Raw genomic sequence first — 22419 nt, 5'->3', positions numbered from 1 at the left:
AAGGATGAAGATCAAAACACTGATCTTCCAGATGATCGATTCTTTGACAATGAGAACATTTCGGTTAGTCTGCAACTAGAGTTTGCATGCATTTCTGTTTGTCTGCACTTTCAGTTTGTGTGCATTGATGTCTGTCTGCAACTTGTGGAGAACTTGCTGAGGTGATATGTTCTAGTAATCCGGCACTGACGAACTGAATGGGCTGTGAATAATCAAGGATATGTAAGTTGTCGTCATCTTCGACATACCCTAAGCCGCGTCGATTTCGATTACTTTGAATTTCTTCCCATGGCTTGATGATGGGTTTGGAAGAAAGTTGAATTTGATCATGAACAACTTCGACACTTGAAGTTGTTTGGATGAGTGATTTGGAATCAACATCTTTATCTTCATCTGTATGGTTGAATGACTTGGAAGAAGCACTCTTCTGTTGCAGCTCATCTCTTTGTGATCAGGGGCTCAAGACCAAGTGTCGAAAAATGCTTATAAATAAAAGTGCTTAGAACTGGTTCAAACCTGAATGACTAGATAGATCTCATCTTCCTGATTCCAATGCTACAAATGATTTTAAAAACGGACTCTGTATGCAGAAGTTATTCCAATTTTAAAATCGCCCAATATCATCCATTTTTTGAATTTAAAATAAAATATTCCCCAAAATATTCCATTTCTGATAGCCAATAGAAGAGTGCCACATGGCAAACCCGAAGGTCGCCACATGACCCCAAGGTGGACGAAGGATTGAAAATTTAAAATTTTGTGGCAAATATGTGTCTCGAACCCACGACCTACCCGTAACAAGTGCAACAACTTACCGTTATACCATAGCATCCAGACATAAAATGGAATGGGCCAAACTTATATATAACGTTTAAATTGATTCCGAGCGGGCCCAAAAAGGGGCTCACAATCCTAGGCCCACTAACCATCCATGTGACCATGCACTGCAGTTCAAACCAGTGGTCAAGGCTAGATTGGTAGGAGGTTTGGCGGTGGCGCCAATTTGGCGAACTTAACTGCAGTTAACTAAAGTTAGCCGGAGTGGTTTTAGGGGCAAACTGGCAGTCTGAGTAAATGTGCCATAACTTTGACTAGGAAAGGCCTTTTAAGATTATTTTTTTTATTTATTTTGGGTCTCTTCGACATTCTGAATACATTGGCATAGGTTTCATAGCCAACAGAGGTCATCTTCAAGTGTTTTTGCTTCACGGAATTTCCAAGAGCCACTAGGGCCTGTTCAGTGTTGGTGCTGCATTGGGTTGAGTGCAGCCATTGAATGTGAAACAAAGGTCATTCCTGACTGTATTCAGTGTTTTGAGTCCATTTCTATAACTATTTTTTCCTGTTGAGGCATTCTTCACCTCGAATTTCTTCACGGAAGCTTTCAGGGCCACTAGGGCCATTTCAGTGCTTGAGTTGTTTGGGAGCTGTATTCATTCATTTTCGGTGATTCAAAAGCCTAATTCTTATGTTTTTAACATTCCGAGTCCATTGGCAGAGGTTTCAAAACCATTGGAGGTCATCTTCATCTCAAATTTCTTCATAGAATTTTAAAGGGCCACTAGGGCCATTTGGAGAAAGCATTGTTTAAGGTACAATTTCACTGTTTAGTGCTTGGGGAAGAGCATTCTTAGCTATTTCCTATCTTCTGATTCTATTTTTATAGTCAAATTTTCCTTTAGAGGCGCTTATTTACTTGTATTAGCCTTTACAACTTTCTTAATACAAGAGGACAAGCCCATTTTGGGAGGCTTGGTCCAGCAAATGTAACCCAGGAGGGGTGAACTGCTTCATCATCTTTGTGTCAATATTTGTTGAAGATATCATGTTAAACAAATCTGATATAATGGGTTAAACAATAAATTTACATAACTTGCCTTCTCACATAAACACCTAAACATCTGCTCAAACTTATTTGTTATATTCCGCAAGACATCAAGCTTCAAGCATGAGTATTTTAATGACATCTGAGTGTTTACTTCTATTATTTCTTTAGGCAAAGCCTGTAGAGGGCTAGGTAGCCTCTTCATCTCATCCTCTCTTTAGAGGTGACATATTCGGTAAATGCCCCTACAGTCTATATCTGTATTAGAAATAAGAAGTTCTCACGTTTTCTTAGTTAACCTTGGAGTTGTTTTCACATTTAAAATTATTGGAAATGGATACCTTGCACCCTTTATTCAAGTACATTCCATTTTCAAATCATATGGTATCAGAGCAGGTTTTTTATGTTTATATGCTCTAAGAAAAGTTATATAAACTATAAACAAAGTCTGAAGCAAGCCAGGAAGCCTTCGATCCGCTTTTGTTATACAATTGCGTAGTAGATAAATGCTACTTCAGTCAATCTCTGGTTTAGTTTATATTTTTATCATTTGTGCAATCAACCTTGACTATTTTATTGTGTGCATGAGTTTGCTTGAGCTCATTTGGGATAGCTAGCATTAACCCTCTCCAAGAGTTGAAGGCATTTGGTCGACAACTTGTCATTGTTGAAAGCTTTGAGAACTCTGTTGAAGTTCCTTTTGTTATCTGACCATTTACATGATGTTAATTTCTTCTGCAAGTGAAGTTTCCTCCTTCACAAGGTCCTTCGATGAGGATATGAAACGTGAATTCCTTATATTGAAGGATATTGTGCAAATCGTGTTTAAGGATAGAAGAGAAAGCACGGAGCTTCGTAAGAAATTGTTGGCCATGAAGCAGGAGAAGGAAGAAATTCTTCAAAGATTGCATGATATGGATTTGCAGCTTCGTCAAGCGCAAGAGGCTTTGACCAAGAACATGCGTGAGAAAGAGGTAATCCATTCTGATTTCTCTTCAGTTTCCTCTTTAGAAAGATGTGTTGGATCTTTCGAAAAGCATACAAGGGGAGTAGAATCCAAATTAATGATTAAGATGGGTTATGAAGGAAAAGGATTAGGAAAGCATGCACAAGGCATGATTGAACCCCTTTCTGTTGAGGAATGACCCAAGAATGTTGCTCTTGGATATAAGTAGTCTAATGGCGAAGCATTGATCACATGCATTCAAGAATGTGATGCAAATTTGAAGAGAACATTTCTCCCAAGTTCTCAATTGGATCAATGCCATGATGGAAATCTTCCTTACCATTGTTTGAAGCCTTTGTTGCAGCAAGAAGATGGTAGACATGCAGCTTATGGAAAGCATGAAATTTTAGGCAGTTTTTAAGACAAGAATGATGATTCTAGTCTGCAATTGAAAATTGGAGCCTCTACTAGTTCATCTCCTCATGGAGGCAAAAAGGATGAACATGCAAAGCAGCACAAGAGGTATACATCTTCCCATGATCAATTTGATTGTGTTTCTGCAAGGCATGAAACTTTTACATGCTTTAATGGAAGAAGGTTTTCTTTTACATATTGTGGTCAATTTAACCATCATGTTTCGAGATGCTAGATGAGGAAGAAAGCACACAAGAAACAGATGAAGCAAAGACTACCTTCAAAGAAGGTGCATAAGATTTGCACCTTTTCCCAAAAGAAGGGACATGTTGTCTCTCATTGTTGGAATTTACATCCAACTCGTCGTCCCACATATATGCAGCAAGAGGACAAAAAGATTGGCAAAGGTGAAACCACAGATTCCATTATTGATGTGGAAAGGGAAGTTTCACATGAGGAAAAGTTGCAGCAGCAAAAGTCACCATGGAAGTGGCTTGGTGAGAAGTGGATGGACTTCTTGACACAGTAAGACGTACTCCTTTTGTACATGTACAAACTTTGGGAGTATGCATGTTTTTTTATGTTGTTGCCAAATTTCTCCATGGAGGTAAAAGATGAGTATGGTACTCACTATTATTGCAGCAATTTCTTTCATTTCAGCTCTTTGTCACCCACATGTTGTTTTTTGGGTTGATGTACTTGTTGGTCTTTGGAAAAAAGAGTTGATGTTGCACCCGTACATAGAGATTGTAGGTGTATTTGTTGAACTGTATATAGTTCATTGTACATGATGCATGCATATGTGTTTGTAAATGTATCTTGTTTTTGGTCGACTAGTGTCACTTGTGAGCACAATTTTTACATTGTCGATTGTGTCACACAATGCTTATTGACTTGTGTCGATTATGTCACACCTTGATTATCGACTTGTGTTGATTGTGTTGCATATGTTTTGTCAACTTGTGTTGGTTGTGTACACACTTGCTACATTTATGGTTGAGTCATTGTTAACCACATTTTAGGTCAACTTGTCATTGATGATTGTCTTGTTGCACAAGGTACCTTTGGTGTCATTTAGTGCAGGGAACGAAATTGGTGCAAAGTAGTGCACAATTCCATGAGCTGGAAAAGCATGCAAGCAAAGAGGCCTCAAATTTCAGCATGGGTCTCTACTTGGTTCATTATGGTTTTCTTACTTTTATTGTTCGTGAATAGAACCATTATACTTCTTTTTGAGAAGTTTTTGCAGCATGTATCCCAAGATTTTGAGATGAGAATTTGCATTACTTTTAGCATGCTACATCCAGTACAAGCATTCTTCTACAGCTACTTCATTTTTGGAAGTTTGTTGTGGGTATTGGCCTAAGTCACCTTCAATTTTCCTTTTGGAGAGGGAGGATGCCATTGATGGGCATAGTGACATTGGAAAGCCTGCATATTCAGTGGGAGAATTCAGCTCATACATCAGCAAGTGTCATTGCTGGTTTCTACAATTTTCAGATTTGTCTGAGGAGAAAACCTGCTGGAGATTCGACAAGTACTTGGCTTATTCAGCAAAAAATCGCCATAACGACAATTGGCAGGGCAGGAGATTTTGGTTCTCTTTCTGCTCATTTGGCTGAATGGAAGAGGATGTTTTTATTCTCTCATTTGCTGTACAGTTCAATTCAGCGTTTTCAGTAAGCTTTTGGGGTCCAAAATCCTCTCATTTGGGAGGTGTGATCAAGAGCTCAAGACCAAGTGTCGAAAAATGCTCAAAAATGAAAGTATTCAAAACTGGTTCAAACCTAAACGACTGGATAGGTCTTGTCTTCCTGATTCTGACGCCACAAATGGTTCGAAAAACGAACTTCGTATGCAGAAGTTATTCCAATTTTAAAATCGCCCAATATCCTCCATTTTTTGAATTAAAAAAAAAAAATATATATATATATATATATATATATATATTCCACAAAATATTCCTTTGAAATATTTCAGGAAATATTCTTTAGAATATTCTTAGAAATATTCCAAAAATATTCCACTTTTGGCAACCAATAGAAAGGTGCCACGTGGCCTCAAGGTCGACGAAGGATTGGTAATTTAAAATTTTGTGGCGGATATATGGGTCGAACCCATGACCTACCCGTAACAAGCACAACAACTTACCGTTATACCACAGCAACCGGACTTGAAATGGAACGAGCCAAACTTATATATAACGTTTCGGGCGGGCCCAGAAAGGGGTGTGCAATTCGAGGCCCACTAACCGTCCATGTGACCACGCACTGCAGTTCAAACCGGTGGTCAAGGCTAGATTGGCGGGATTTTTTTCCAGTGACGCCAATTTTGGCAGTCCTGCCAACTTTGGCGGACTTAACTACAGTTAACTAAAGTTAGCTGGAGTGGTTTTAGGGGCAAACTGGCAGTCTAAGTAAATGTGCCATAACTTTGGCTAGGAAAAGCCTTTTGAGATGAATTGTTTTTGGATTTTGGGTCTCTTAAACATTCTAAATCCGTTGGCATAGGTTTCACAACCAACAGAGGTCATCTTCAGGTGTTTTTTCTTTGGGGAAGTTCCAGGAGCCACTAGGGCCTGTTCAGTGTTGGCGCTGCATTGGGTTGTGTGCAGCCATTGAATGTGAAATGAAGGTCATTCCTGACTGTATTCATTGTTGTAAGTCCATTTCTATATCTCTTTTTTCCTTTTGAGGCATTCTTCACCTCGAATTTCTTCAGGGAAGCTTTTAGGGCCACTAGGGCCATTTTAGTGCTTGAGCTATTTGGGGGTTGTATTCATTCATTTTCGGTGATTCAAAAGCCTACTTCTGCTATTTTCAACCTTCTGAGTCCATTGGCAGAGGTTTTAGAACCATTGGAGGTCATATTCACCTCGAATTTCTTCATAGAATTTTAAAGGGCCACTAGGGCCATTTGGAGAATCACTGTTTAAGGTACAATTTCACTGTTTAGTGCTTGGGGAAGAGAATTCTTAGTTGTTTCCAATCTTTTGATTCTTCTCTTACAGTCAGATTTGCCTTTAGAGGCACTTATTTATGTGTATTAGCCTTTGCAGCTTTCTTAATACAAGAGGACAAGCCCATTTGGGAGGCTTGGTCCAGCAGATGTAACCCAGGAGGGGTGAACTGCTTCATCATCTTTGTGTCAATATTTGTTGAAGATATCATGTTAAACACATCTAATATAATTGGTTAAACAACAAATTTACATAACTTTCCTTCTCACATAAACACCTGAACAGCTGCTCAAATTTATTTTTTATATTCCGCAAGACATCAAGCTTCAAGCATGAGTATTTTAATGACATCTGAGTGTTTACTTCTATTATTTCTTTAGGCAGAGCCTATAGAGGGGCAGGTAGCCTCTGCATCTCATCGTCTCTTTAGAGGTCATATATTCGGTAAATACCCCTACAGTCTATCTCTATAATAGAAATAAGAAGTTCTCACATTTTCAGAGTTAACCTTGGAGTTGTTTGCACATTTAGAATTATTGGAAATGGATACCTTGCACCCTTTATTCAAGTACATTCCATTTTCAGATCACTTTGTAGTTGCGACTCTAGTTGAAGGAACTCAATTGTTTCATGTGCATTTTGAATATGCACTTGAATGTCAGCTAGAGTTGCTTTGCTGATTTGTACCATATCGCCAGCTGATGATAACATCAAATTGTGAAGAATTTGAGACAACTGAATGTGTGTCGCTATGTTGCCTTGCTTACTTTGAAGTCAGGCCCGCTTTTCGTAGAAGTCATGCTTGAAAAATGTGCTCTTAAGTTGATGACAGAAATGGCACGCTCGCTTGTATTGTTGTTGAAGCTTTTAAACACTTTCTTGAACTGTTGATTTGATGCTCGCTTGATGACGATTTCTTTGCTTGAATGAAACTTTTTGAATGCTTTTACACAGGCTCACTTGTTGTGCGTTGAATCGTCGCACTTGATTTGGTTACTTGACACGCTCACTTGATCTTAGTGCGCTTGCTGTAGACACATGCTTGTTTTGATGCTTACTTGAAGATTAGAAGTCACGCTCGTTTGATGATGATTGGCTACTTGATTATTTTATGAACACACTCGCTTACTTTATTGTTTTTACTTGAAATAATTGTTTGCTTGATTGTTTTTATTGACACGCTCGCTTGTTGATGATTGTTGTACTTGCTTTAAACACATGTTGTCTTGAACTCTTGGTTGACTGTTGCACTTAGTGATGCACTGAATGTGCTGAAAAATGATGGGTGTCGAACACTGTTGAAAATGCACCCAAATGACAAATGATAAATTCAATGTTCGAGTAACAACTGACTTGACTTAATGATGCACTTTACCAAATCAAATGAGGGTATCGATTACAACCGAAAATGCACCCATACAACATTGCAAGTGATACAAAAAGTGTTCATAATGTTGATGTCGTTTGGACTTGAAATTCTTGAGTGTGTGGCGTCCTTAACTTGATGGCATGAATTAGTTGTTGTGAAATGTTGTTGCAGAAGATTGTTTTTATCAAGTCGATGATGTTACGCTTTGTGTTTATGAACTTAAGTGATTACAAGGGTGTTGATTTCAGGAGCTTAATCGATGACTTGTATATGTAAACTTTTCTTATGTGCATGTAGTTATTTTGTTGAAGCATAAGAAAAAGAGCATTTTACAAAATCGACACAAGTCATGCACACGCATACACACGGTGTTCCTAAGATCCCCTTATTCAATTTCGGGCGGATCTAGGACACAAGCACCACAAAAATTATGTCTTTATTAAATATTGAAGTACATCAATTTTCACCTTCCTTCATCATGAAATAAATTGCGCAAACAATGAAAATGCTACGCTCCTTGAATCTTCTGGAAACACTAACTTTAGACAATAGATTGTCAATCTCAACATATCTACACTTTTTTTAAAATCACTCATGTCTCCCATCTGCAACAATAAAACACAAACATATTCCTTCTCTTCACGCTCTCTATGAATATTGTGTCTCTCTCAACTCTATACGCAAAATTCTCTTCATCTAAGCTCTCTGGCCAGTCTTTGAGAATTGATCGAATTCATGGCTTGGCAGATGCAATTACTTATGAGCGTAATTGTGAGGCTCTAATGCTTCTTCAGAAAGAAGGTTTGAAAAAAAAATATGCAGCGCCTATTGTCACTACTCTTTTTGAAGCAGGTCAAGATATCTATTGGCCTGCAAAAAATAATTTGCAAAATGATGCAGAAGAGGATTTGGGTGAAATTCTACAAAAATATTTCTTTGACGATTCTCAAAAAAGAGCCATTGCCTTAGGATTAAATAGACAACGAGCAGTCTTGGTCATTCAAGGTCCCCCAGGTACAGGAAAGACAGTTGTTCTTACTGAACTAATTCGTATAGCTACCGGAAAAGGTGAAAGAGTGCTGGTGACAACACCTTCAAATTATGCTGTAGATAACGTGGTGGAAAGACTTGTTGATCTGGTGGCACTTTCTCCCGCTGCAACACTAATACGAGCACTCAAAAGTTCAGAATGCAGGTGTGATCATAGGAATCAAACATGAAAACCAACAAAATGAAATTCCAGAAGAAAATTTTCCAGGGTGTGTTTGTTGGGGTCGTGGTGCTAATGTTGCCTTTGTTGCATCCTCGTCTCTTCACTCTACTCGGGAACACAATGCCTTCAATTTTCTCGGAATGGAATGCCCCTAAAGCTAGACACCCTGCTTTGTTGGAAGCTACTTCAAAGTCTCGCGTCATGGATAAAGAACCTTCTGATATTTGTGCTGGGTGTGGAGCCTGATTATCTTCAATATTCGAAGGTATTGCCACATTGGACCCCAGTTCTAAATGGGGGCGGCAACGCCGCCCGTAAAATATTCGCTGCAGGGGGGGTCCGGGGGGGGCCGGCTGCGACCTTCGGGAGCCCCCCCCTGGCGGGGGTTTCGGGGGCAGCTCCCCCGAAGCTAAAAACAGCTGTAAATTTGCCTTGTAAAAGTATAGTAATTTCTAGTCAATCTGGGCCGTTCATTAGGCGGATGATGTGACGATAGAACTTATGTTTAGTTTAGGGTTTTTTGCCCTAGAAGGCAACCCCTCTCTTTGTATGAGGGCATTGTATTTGAGATTGTGTGATATATGTGTATTCTGTGAGCGGGAAATAGAGAGGTGAGACTGTGAGAGAAAACAGAGGATATTACAGCGAATCTGCTGTAGGTTGTGTCTCTTCATTTTGTTGGATAATAGAAAGGAAGGACTGGCTGTTCGGGGTGGACGTAGCCCAAACTGGGTGAACCACATATATCTGTGTCTCTCTTGTTTTATGCGCTTTCTGTGTTTATATTTCTGCAATATTTTATGTGTTCCATTGCTACATAATATATAATTTTATAACACTTTGGAGTCCATTTCCAAATCAAGGCTGGCAACCTTGCATTGAGAGTTTTCCTTTATCCATACCTCATGGAAAGTCTAGGGGATATGTCCAAGTATTCCTGGAAGGGGGGCTCAACCAGCAACGAATGGGGATATGTGATGCAGTTGTTGTTTCAAAAGTTTTGAATGCAACACTAGATGTTCCTCAATTCGATATGAACCTTGTTTGGCAAGATTCAAGCTCATTTGCAGATATATTTGATGTGGATCACTTCATACAAATTCTAAAGCATGATGTAACTATAGTGAAAGATGTACCAAGGGAATTTTACTGGAGCACTCGACAATACTATGCAACATGGATTCGACCTACAAGTGTGAAGACAACATCTGTCCATGCTCCAGTAGCTTGGTATTTTGAAAATGCACTGCTTGTGTTGGAGAGTTATGAAATTGTTGCCATTGCTCCCTTTTCTCACTGGCTGGCTTTTGATAACATACCTATAGAAATCCAATGACTATGTTGTAAAGTTAATTTTTAGGCATTGGTTTTTGTTCCTTACATACGTTCTATTGGAGATGCTCTTGTCAGTCATCTCAAATCACCTTCTTATAGCATTCAGGAAACAGATCAAAGAAAATTCCAAACAGAATCAAATGGAGATCTTTATAAAGGGTCTGGAAAATTTGTGGTCTTACATCTTCGATTTGACAAGGAAATGTATGTTCATTCTGTAATATGTCATCGCTATCCCTGTAACAACAAATTGAATCAAAAATCTAGGATAAAAAATCTCTGAGAAAGCATTCAATAGGAAATCACAATCATTCACTGAGAAAGCGATCAATAGTTTGAATCAGATCCCATTGTTTTAGGTGGTGCTGGTGGCACAACACTTAAAGGCGTAAAGTATTTCAGATTCAACACAGAATAATGGTGCGTTAGTTCCAACAAACTTCTCTCTTGTTTTTTCTTGATGATGGCCCTCCACACGGGAAGATCCACAACACGGACCCAAAAGTCCTGGAGATTAACAACAAAAATGTATAGAAAATTTCCCTGTGGGCTAATATTCGTGAATCACTAAATTTCTCGTTACTAAATCAATTCATTCACTGAATCTGTTCTGTGCCAGCAAGACAGTGTAACTAGGATGAAAAGATCTTATAAGAGTAACTGGATGGGAGATGCTGAGGGCTCCCATTGAGGGCTTTGAATGCAGGCTCCCGTTGAAGGCTTTGAATGCAGCCTCCTCCCTAGCAATATCTCTCACACGGTTCTCACACCAATACAAGTACACAGCCTCACGTAGCTCTCCGGCAGTCAATATAGGTATGCAACCTCACACAGGTCTCACGTAGCTCTGATATCACATGAAGAAACCACACAGCCATATTAAACACACACAGAAAATTAACACACAATAATCAAAATACAAACTGGCGGAAAAGGCAGAGAACCATCATGTGGTCTCTCAAGCTCATGTATTTATCTCTCTTATTCAAATAATTTAATAATACATTTAAATACATGAGCAAGTGGTCTTAAGATAGTGTGTCTATCTTAGACTCACTTGGTTGAGACATTTTCTCAACTTACACACTAATTTAGGAGAACTAGTTGGAAAGAATCTCTCCTCCTAACTAAACTCCTTAGTTTGAGAAACTAACTCTCATGGTTTAATTTAATTAATTATTTTATTTGGATTTATAATTGCTTTTAAGAGAGTGTGGCTAACAGTTACATCCTTAAGAGTTGTTGGAAACAATTTCAACTTTTGAGTGCAAGAAACTAGTCATAAGATCTACACAAGACTTTGAATTCAAAATGTTTCAGGATCTTCCCTCAATCCATAAAATTTTGGAAGGATAGAGCGTGAGATATTTATCATTGTGGTTGTGGTATATTCATCGAGGATGGGAAATCCAAAAGGTTCTAGATCTCCTCTACCACCTCCTCTTCCTCTTCCTCCACCTCTTCCACCTCCAATCCTAGGTTGTTCACCATTCACGTTATGTACCTCTCCTTCCCCTTCTCCAACCATTGTAAATTCTTCAGAACTAATATAAGGTTCCAAAATTGTATTTCTAATTCCTCTTCTAGTTATTCTGGTTCTTCTATCAATAGAAGGTTAAAATAAGTTTCTTCCTCTTCTTCTTCATTATCGATTTCTAGTTCTTGTCCTAGAAGTTTCTCTCTAGTTGAATATAGAACAATTAATCCTTCTGTTGGGGATGTAGGATCTTATTCTTCTATTTCAGCTTCAGTTGATGAATTTGGTGAATCTCTATGTTGAATTTCAGATCTAAGTACCTCAGGAAGTTTGTGTTTTCCTACAGTAGATGGAATATGAGTTTGGGTGGATGGTGTGGCACTACGAGGTCGTGGTGGGGTGAGTGATGATGTTGGAATTAAACTTCTACCTCTACCTACAAATATACCTCTAGAATCTCTTTCTCTATGCATATCATTTTTGTTTTTTTTTAATTAAAAAGGAAAAGAAAAAGACTCTTATATACACTTCCCCAGCAATGGCACCAAAATGTTTGGTAACTTAATTGACCTTAAATTACTTACATGAATTATCAACCAGGGCTAGTAAACTGATGAAGTGTATGTGCTTGAAATATTTTATTACTCACACAAGTTATAAATTAAATTGAGTTTTTGAGATGCACATGTCCTCTATGAGTAAATTAGTTATTCCTAAAAAATAAGATTAACTCTACAATGATGATCACACTCTCTTGCTTTCAAACAAAACTACTTTTGCTTATAAAATTCCACACTTTGCTTTGAAATAAAAATCTCACACTTCTGCATAAATATAAATAATTCCCACACTTTGTATAAATGAAAATTATATACACACTCATTTGTAGAAATGAAATTACTCTTAATCTCATACTTAAACAAAATCATACATTTTCATAACACACTTGCATGAAAATAAAATGAAACAAACTCTTGCTTTAAACACACTCACATCTGCTTAAATTAAAGATCACACATGTTTGAATTTAACAATTAATTATGCGAATGAATCTACTATTTATAAGAAAGATGAAATTCTATCTATTTGATTGAAATGTGAAACTATGTCACTGCTTCTATGCTCTATCCATGTGCATTTGAAATAAAAATAGTAGAAATTATTATCAAAATGATCTTGACTCAAACATAAAAGAAATCGAAAACGTAAATACTCAATTTAATAAACACAAACCTATGAAGCTAATTACTAACTGAAAAAAATGAAAATCCTTATTTTCTTGAGGGGGGCCTCCACAAGAAGCAGGCAATCACTACATTATCGATCAAGCACTTAACCACACATGAATGCTTATTGAGAAAATGAATTGATTCTTTAAAAACAAAGTATCAATAACAAAATTTTAGTCTTATTGTCACATCGTTACTATTGTTTTCATTTCTGTCAAAAGGCATATTTATAGAGCTTGTGGCAATTAATTATTTAGAGCTATATGCCTAATCCCTATCAACAAAAACTAAATTTAACTTACAAATATAACATCATATAATTTTCTCATGATTTTCTATCATCGAATAAAATCATGAGGCACAAATCTCATTCTCGCTCACCTGTTGTCAGCTACGGAGGTTGACTTCACCTTTAATTGCATTACTAGGACATGTTTCCATCGTTCTGGCTCATGAGAGTAGGAGGAAATCGTTGAGTGCATCAATTTCCACCTACCCATATATTTCACTTCCCGGCTGGCACCTTGGAACCTGTGAAACCATAGACTTGGTTGTAGAATCATGTATTAGCTACAGAATCATTGTAATTTGGTAGCTAAAGTAAACATTAAACTAAATAATAAATAACATTATCATTTTATGAAATAAAAGGCAATTGTATACCCACCATGTCATAATTCTTGTAACTTAATGCCCAATGTGTTATTATGAAGATCATAAAGAAATAGATGAGGTGAAAAAGGATCTCAAAAAGAAGCAATTGTGAGGTTCAGCACATATATTTTTATTATAATTAAAAGGACCTAATATTTGAGACACAAATTCAATAGTTTGGGGAAGGGAGATTACTTGAGGAAGTTGGGATATTTAATTTGAGCATGGAGGTTGATCTACCTTCCTTAAATGGGTTAAGCATGCAATTAACTACGCTAGTAAAATAAGGATGAATCCCATATTTCTCTTTCGAAACATCTGCAAGAAAGAGGGGAAAAATTAAATAGAATTATGGTTATGCTGGAAGGTAAGCAAAGCAGGCTGAGGAGTGGCATAAGGAGCAAGCGTAAAAACATCCCCATGACCCCAAATGAAATTAAACCATCGGTCAAAGATTGACAGGTGTGGGAAAGAGTGCAAGCACACTATCCCACAACCAACATATGATTACAAAAGGAAGTGGAGGATGGGAATCCCTGGGAGATGATGGATTCACGATTGAGGATTGAATCAATCATCATAGGGAATGGGAAAAGAGGGGGGTCAAGAGCTCCTAGTGATTAAGCTTGTTCACTAAGATGGAAGAAAAGGATATTGGGATTGAGATTATTCAGGGAGAGGGTAAGCTCTGATGATAGCACAACTGAGAAACCCATGAGGCTTGTTGGATGATAATCACATAGCATAACTCTGATGATAGCCAAACTAAGAAACCCATCATTTTTGTTGGTTGATGATCATAGAGTAAGATTAAATGATAATCCATCTGATAAACCCATGAGGCTTGATGGATTATACTCATCAAGTGGTGGTTGTGCCTTACAGGATTGAATAAATCCACTAGATATTGTGCTATTTAAAAACTTCTAAGAGGTGGAGGCACTCGAGGCTAGTGGGATGATAACACCTTATGGTAGTTCCAATGGGTTGGGCTGAGAACACAGGTGGAAGTTTCAATAAGAATTTGTTGGAGAGTGCACTGTTATTGATAAAACCTCCCTACCATTAACCTTATCTCTCTCTCTCCACACCTAAATTGAGACTCTTTGTGTTTAAATCCCCAGAGAAGTTGGATATTGTAGTATAAGTCCCTATGTATAAAGGAATTGTTCCCTGTTTTATGTGAAATTTATTTTATAGCTAGTGGGTGGAGGTGAGGTAGCCTCGAGACACCTTGTTCATGGCTAAAGATATTAGTGTTTTCATATTATATGATTTTATTAGCTAGTGGGTAAAGGTGGGCTACATTTGGAAACCTTGTTTCAACTGGAAGCATTTCCTTTACTTCATTCAATGATCCTCCTCAAGCTCTGGAATCTACCTTGGGGGAGACAAATACAAGAAATACTTGTCTTCATTTTTTATGGTTGGGTAGACAGTTGTAGTCCCAATCTCGGTTGCCAAACTTCCTATTATAAGATAAGTAATTGTCATGTTTATTATGTGCGATGAATTAAATGATTATATTGTTAAGATAATTGCATACAAGATGAATGTAAGAAGAACAATTCTTACATGGTTGGAAATTTTTTACTCTAGCAATAAGTGTAATAGATTTTATTTTTAAGTTCATTGAATTGTTAGTATGACACTGGATGTGCAAGCATGATTTCTTATGTGTTTGGGTTCCTGATGTTTTGATAGATTTATGAAAAGGTGTAATGGATACCATATCTTCAATTACCAAGTTAATGATCCGGATTGGATTATTATATTGTTATTCATCCATCTCGATGCATTTGGAGTGGAAAAATTGGAAGAATCAGTGCACAGGACCGTTTTTACTAGCAGGACCTAGTTTGGCAAAATGAGGTCTGAAATGTTCTAGGAGATTTTTGAGGCATCAAACACCATTTTTTACAGGTAAACACTTTTCACTTTAGCACTACACCATGTCATGTTATTCTACATACATATATCTTTCCAACGTCACAAGAAGTGTGTCAATCAGAGTCTGTATGCAAAATTTATGCCACTCAGAAGTTGACCTTCCTGTTTTCACACCTATAGTTCAGAAGGATGCTGCATCAACCCCCATTATTCATGGATAAGGGGATAACCACGTCTTTTTGATGTAAAATACTCTAGAAATATTGTAACTCTAGTTAAGGGTTGATGTAGTTAAAATTAATCATTAGTAGGCTATCAGGTTGTGTTATAACCTGGCCACTAGGAGGAAGAGGAATTCCATTCTTTCGAGGGAATTTTGTTCCATACTTGATCAAAGATAGCCAAGAGAGATAGAGGTATAGCACACAGAGAGGATTTGTGCACTGTAGTAGCCCATGTGCCACAAGCATTACTTCTTTTTACCTGCATCCATATTTCCAGACAGAGAAAAAGAGTGAAGCGTCCTCACCTTCCAGTTGGGTTTTCTCCCAAAAGGGTTTCCTAGAGATCATATCTTCTGTCTTATGTGTGTGTGTAAACTTATTTTTTCATTCTCTACTTTTTTTCATAATTTACATTCGCATGCATGCACTAATTATAGTTAAATATACAAATCTTAAAGTTTATATAAATTGTAATAGTTTAGAATCTCATATTTTTAATATAATATTAGAAGATCTATTGTGATGGATTGTCCAGTGGAATATTCATGGCAGTTTATGGATCATTTGGTATCAGAGCATGTTTCTTTGGGTATTGGTGGATATTTGTAGGGGATCTATGTCGGCAGGGTCAAAAATTGTAAAACCCTAATCATGGCTAACAAATATGTAAACAAACCATGTGATCCTGCAGAAGTGAGGTTTTCACAGCTCGAAAAACAAGTCGCAGATATAAAGTACAATGTAAACCTCCTCATGATGGCCCTAAGCAATAAGCTGGAGATATTTGGAGAAGATGGGGATTCGAATGCAAAAGATAAATCCGAAGGGGGATCGAGAGATCGAAAAGACATGGATAACCAGCAAAAGAAAGAACCCATAAAATATCAACCCATTTCAAGTGTCATGAATCAATCCCTATTTAAATGGAAGAAAAAATTGATATCAAATCGTACCATGGTGAGATTGACGCTCTAAATATGAACCACTAGTTGCAACAACTTGAAGCTTATTTCAGTGTCCATCAGATCAAGGAAGGGAAAAAGATCTCATTCATGCAGCTAAAATTAGAGGGTCATGACTGACTTGGTGGGAGATCCACACGGAAACCCTGTGGTTGGAGGGAGAACCTCTAGTGACTAAGTGGGAAAATTTCAAAACTATCATTAAGTCACAGTTTTATCCCATTGGTTATGTGGAGGACCAGTGGATCTAGTGACATTACTTCAAGCAAAAGTCAAGCCAAAGTAGGCACGAGTACACGACAAAATTCATAAAGTGGTTATAATGTTGGGTATCTCTCCAAAGAACCCAGATGTACTCCTCAAGTATTTGGGGTAACTGGGCTAGGAAGTGAATGATGGCCCTATTCCTTCCTCTTCCTCAGTTGTATGGCCACTAGTGCAAGTGGCTTGTGAACTAGGACAGGAACCCTCTCAAACTCTTCATCACTTTCCTACAAAGTATTCTTATGGAAGAGGAAGAAGTCTCCTTGCTCAGTCTTTTGCGTGGTGATACCTGGTGAGCTTTCTCTCCCTTCCCAGAATACTCGTGCCTCAGGTACGTAGGGAAATGGGCTCACCTCTATGTGGCCCCAACCTTCCATGATTGGTCTGAAATATTTGTTGTCCCTCGTGGCTTCAAACTTCACCCATTTCTTATAGTGATTGATGATTATGGTCAAGAACCTTTGGTATTGGGTTCCCTTGACCATCCGGTTTTCACCACCATCTATGTGAACAAGTGATGTTGTTCAAGCCTAAATTGGTGGACGAGGCTTGTGTACAGGCACAATACTTGGAAAACATAAGCATAAAAAGAACAAAATCAAGTGGATCGAAGCAAAAGGAGCATCACGAAGCTTCTAATGAGGGGAAGAAGAAGCAAAAAGGGGGAAATATAAAAATATAGTGGCCACAACACACTAGTAAAAATATCCTAGCAACCATTGCAACATTGATGGCCATACAGAGGACACATGTTGGAAGTTGTATCTATAGCTAAACTCAAAGAACAAGAAGAAGAATCTCATGGCCACTGATTCGAGCAACCAAGTTGAAAGAAGCTCGGATGTGAATGAGAATATCATCCTTACATTAGTACATAAGGAGGTGAATCTGAGTAGCCTTCAGCAACAGGAAGAGAAAGAAATGACCAAACTCTTCTATATAAAGATACAGGTCAGGAAGACAAATATTGATGCTCTATTTGATTCAAGATCGTAGGCAAATCTTGTTGCAACAAAGCTGGTCAAGAAGTTGGGGTTGGAATTTTGTGATCATCCAAACCCATATCCATTGGGATGGGTAAATAAGGATGCAGAGTTGAAGGTAACTAAACAATGCAAAATTAGCTTTGCTATCAGTGTTGATCTTATTGATGAAGTAGATCTAGATGTGGTTCCCATTGATGTATGCGGAGTCGTGTTTGGTATTCCATACATGTACATGTGAGATGCAATATTCATGAGGAGAGCCAACCAATACCAGCTTGTCAAGGATGGAAAATCGTTCATCGTCAATGTGAATAAAGAAAAGTCAAAAATTTCACTAGTAAGTGCTAACCAAGCTAATAAATTGATTATTTCTAGAAAGATGTATGTTTTATTGTTTTTAAGAGAAAGCCAGTTCGAAGAGGAGTCAATAAGAGGCAAGACATCCCTGGAGGGGTGTACTAAGAAACAAAAACAATAATTGCAGTAGTTTTTATAGGCATACAAGGATGTGTTCTGAGAGCGTAAAGGGTTACGACCTAAGAGAGAAGTGGAGCATGAGATCTAGCTATTGCCAGACTCCCCATTGCCAAATATTGGGATGTACAGACAGTCTGTTATAGAATTAAGTGATGTGAAGAAATAGTTGCAACAGTTATTGGAACAAGGTGTCATTTGACTGATTACGCCACCATGTGGGTCACCCATCATTATTGTGCCAAAGAAGGATGGTATTTGGTGAATGTGTATAGATTATAGAGCGTTGAAAAAAATCGCACTCAATAACATATACCCTCTTCCCAAGATAGATGAGTTTTTGGATCATCTACAACAAGAAAAATACTTCAAAAAATTGGACTTGAAATTTGGATATCACTATGTTTGAGTCAAAGAAGAAGATACCTAGAAGACTTCCTTCAAAACCAGGCAAGGTTTGTATGAGTGGTTAGCCATGCCATTTGGCCTATGTAGTGCACCAACTACATTTATGAGATTAATGAATGATATATTGCACCCTTTTATAGATTCATTTTTAATTTTCTATTTGGATGATATATAGGCATATAGTGGTTCCTGGAAGGAGCATATGTCACATTAGATGCAAGTGCTGGAAACATTGAAGAAGCAACAATTGCTAGAAAATCTCAAGAAGCATGAGTTTGCGCAGCATTTTTTGGTGTATCTGGGGTATGTGATCAATGTAGGAGAGCTGAAGATATATCCTTATAAGATGGAGGCCATCATGAAATGGTCGATGCCTACTAATGTTTCTGAGGTCAGGAGTTTCATTGGGGCAACACAATACCTGAGTAAATTCATAGCCTCATTTTTAGTGGTAGTGGTACCGCTCCATGCCATAATAGCAAGTGACAAGAGTTTCCAGTGGGGAAAAGGTTAGCAAAGGGATTTCAAAGAGTTAAAGAATAAGATCAGCCAAGCACTAGTTCTGGCATTACCAAACTTGCAACAACCCTTTTATGTGGAAACAGGTTCTATATCATCCCTTACCTATACCTACTCATCCTTGGGAAAGAATTTCCATGGACTTTATGGGAGGTTTACCGACAACCAGGAAGGGACATGACTACCTATTCGTGGTAGTTGACAGGTTCAGCAATATGTGTGTTCTGATGCCCTGTAAAAATACCATCAGTGAGGAAGAAACAATAAACTTGTTCTTTGGACAAGTCTGGGTGCACTTTGGGATGCCAAGGAGCATCATTTCAGAAAGGGATACAAGATTTCTCAGTGCATTTTAGACTACATTATTGGGTAATACGGACACAAATTTGAAGAGATATACATCATTCCATCCACATACAAATGGGTAGAAAGAAGTAGTCAACAGGAATTTGGTGTAGCTTCTGAGGGGATACAGCCAAAAGTATTTGAAGACCTAGGATGAAAATATGGTATCTATACAACATTCATACAACATAGCACTCCACGCTTCTATAGGAAAGTACCCATTCAAGACTTGTTTTGGATATTTTCCACCTTCACCTTTTGATATTACATATGGCCAACAAGGAGGAGTGAGGGAAGATCTTACAGGAGATGCTTTGAGGGATTAAAAAATTATAGATAAGATCAGGCAGATCCATCTATAGGCATAAGAAACACTACATAAGTCACAGGAGAATTATAGGGCTAGGCATGATCAACACAGAAAAGATAAGTCATTCAAGGTGGGAGACAGAGTATGGTTATAGTTGAACAAGGGAGGCTACAGGGGCCTAGTAAGAAAATCAGGGCTCTGAGGTATGGTCCCTTTAAGATACTAGAAAATGTGGGTGATAATTCCTAACGACTCAATTTACCACCATATATGTGCATTTATTCAGTTGTGAATGTGGAGAATTTAAAACTCTATGAGCCTTCTGTTCTATATTAGGAAGACAAAGAGGTCCTACCTTTTGTGGAGGATTTGGCACCAGATACTCAGGCAGAGTTTACAGAAGATATAGTTTTGCAAAATAATTCAAGAACTACAAGACAAGGGCAGTATCATCTTTGGCAGATTGGATTAAAGGTACAACTTCCAGGAAAAGTTAAATGGTACACCATAGAGAAGGTGGAGGAAAAATTTCCTCACCTCATTCAGTAGAAGCGTTTGGGGACCAAAAGCCTCCCAAAATGGGGAGGTGTGATCCAGATTGGATCATTATATAGTTTTTCATCCATATCAATGTATTTTGAGTGGAAAAAGAAGAGGAATCAGCTCATGGGACCGTTTTTATCGGCGGGACCCAATTTGGAAAAATGGGGTCTGAAACCTTCCAAGAGCATTTTGAGGCATCAAACAATGTCTTTTGGGGGTAAAACTTTGTTTCTTTAGCTCCACACCATTTTATGTTATTCTACACACATAGATATTTCCAACAATGCAAGAAGTGTGTCAACCAAAGTCTGTATGCAAAAGCCATGCCACTCAGAAATTGACCTTCCTATTTTCACACCTATAGTTCAGGAGGATGTCGCATTAGCCCCCATTATTCATGGAAAATGGGCTAGACACATGTTTTTGATGTAAAATACTCTATAAGAGTCTATATTTTAACTCTAGTTAATATTTCATGTAGTTAAAATTAACCACTAATAGGCTATCGGGTTGTGTTATAACAGGGCCACTAGGAGGAAAAGGCATTCCATTCTTTTGAGAGAATTTTATTCCATAGCTAAGAAAAGATATCTAGGAGATATATGAGGTAGAGCACTAAGAGAGGCTCTATGCACTATAGCAGCCCAAAAGCCACAAGCATTACTTCTTGTACCTATAGCTATATTTCCAGATAGAGCAAGAGAGTGAAGTTACCTCACCTTCCAGTTGGGTTTTCTCTCGAAAGGGTTTCCCAAAGAGAATATATTGTGTCTTGTGTGTGTGTGAGCTTATTTTTTCATTCTCTACTTTTCTGCATAATTTTCATTCACATGAATGCACTAATTATATTTAAATCTACAAATATTAAAGTTTAATAAAACTGTAATAGTGTAGAATCTCATATTTTTAATATAATATTATCATATCTATTGTGACGAATTGTCCAGAGGAATATCCATGGAAGTTTATAGATTAGTTAATGATATGCCTCCAGCATGCACTATATAGCAATTCATATGAAAAAATTGGTGTATTTGATTCTATTTATTCTCAGTACAAGAACAAATGTATGGCAGATGTACACCATCACAATATTGTATTAGTAAACCTGTATAGTTGAAGGAGCGTCCACAACCTTATGTGTTGAAATCCTGCACACTAGGATATATATATATATATATATATATCTATATATATATATATATATATATATATATATAGATATATATATATATATAGATATATATATATATATATTCTGATGAAATATCTGGGCAGATCCACCCAAAGGGATCACTTCCCGTCAACTTATTAGCAGAGCCTAACCCCGAGGGCGTCGAGGAGAATTGACCCCCTGGCCTCCCATTAGCAATGTGCTTTAGTGATGGGAACTCAACCAATTGAGCTAACCCTTGGGACTATATATATGTGTGTGTGTTTGTGTGTGCGTGTGTGTCCATGGACATGTCATGCAAGTTGGAAATGGGAATTCCAATGGGTTGGGCTTAAAGCCATAGCCCATATGAAGGAGATGTGTATATGCATAGTGCTAAAGGTTTTCGCCCTTCGTTATGCATAGGAGGAATACTGGAGAGTTGGTATGACCCATGGTTGTTATGTGTGTGTGTGTGTGTGTGTCCATGGACATGTTGCATAGGTTGGAAATGGGAAGTCCAAAGGGCTATACTTAAACCCATAACCCATATGACAGAGCTAGGAATTAAAAATCTCCACAGAAAAGGGGTTATATGGCCATGAGTCGGGACCAGGGATTGGGAACCCAAGCATTAGCATAGACCTATGGTTGTGGGCCATTGATTAGATAATGCATATGAAATGTGAACCCTCTCTCTCTCTCTCTCTCTCTCTCTCTCTCTCTCTCTCTCTCTCTCTCTCTCTCTCTCTCTCTCTCTATATATATATATATATATATATATATATATATATATATATATATATATATATCTATCTATATATATATATATATATATATTCACATGGGGGTTGGAAATTCAAAAGCTCCACATAAATGGGGCTATATGGCCAAGATTCATGACCAAGGGTTGGCACCCC

General features: G+C 37.8%; 1 pseudogene; it reads left to right on the top strand.

Annotated features, from left to right (window-relative positions):
* The first annotated feature begins 8729 nt into the window (after nt 1-8729).
* Nucleotides 8730-22419, top strand: part of LOC149171223 (O-fucosyltransferase 31 pseudogene) — a 38308-nt pseudogene continuing 24618 nt past the window's right edge.

The sequence above is a fragment of the Pinus tabuliformis genome, chromosome 4_2 (genome assembly GCF_031772625.1).
Source record: "Pinus tabuliformis cultivar Carrire ecotype Pingquan chromosome 4_2, CPIR1, whole genome shotgun sequence".
Classification (NCBI taxonomy): Eukaryota; Viridiplantae; Streptophyta; class Pinopsida; order Pinales; family Pinaceae; genus Pinus; species Pinus tabuliformis.
This window is presented reverse-complemented; position numbering and strand designations above follow the sequence as displayed.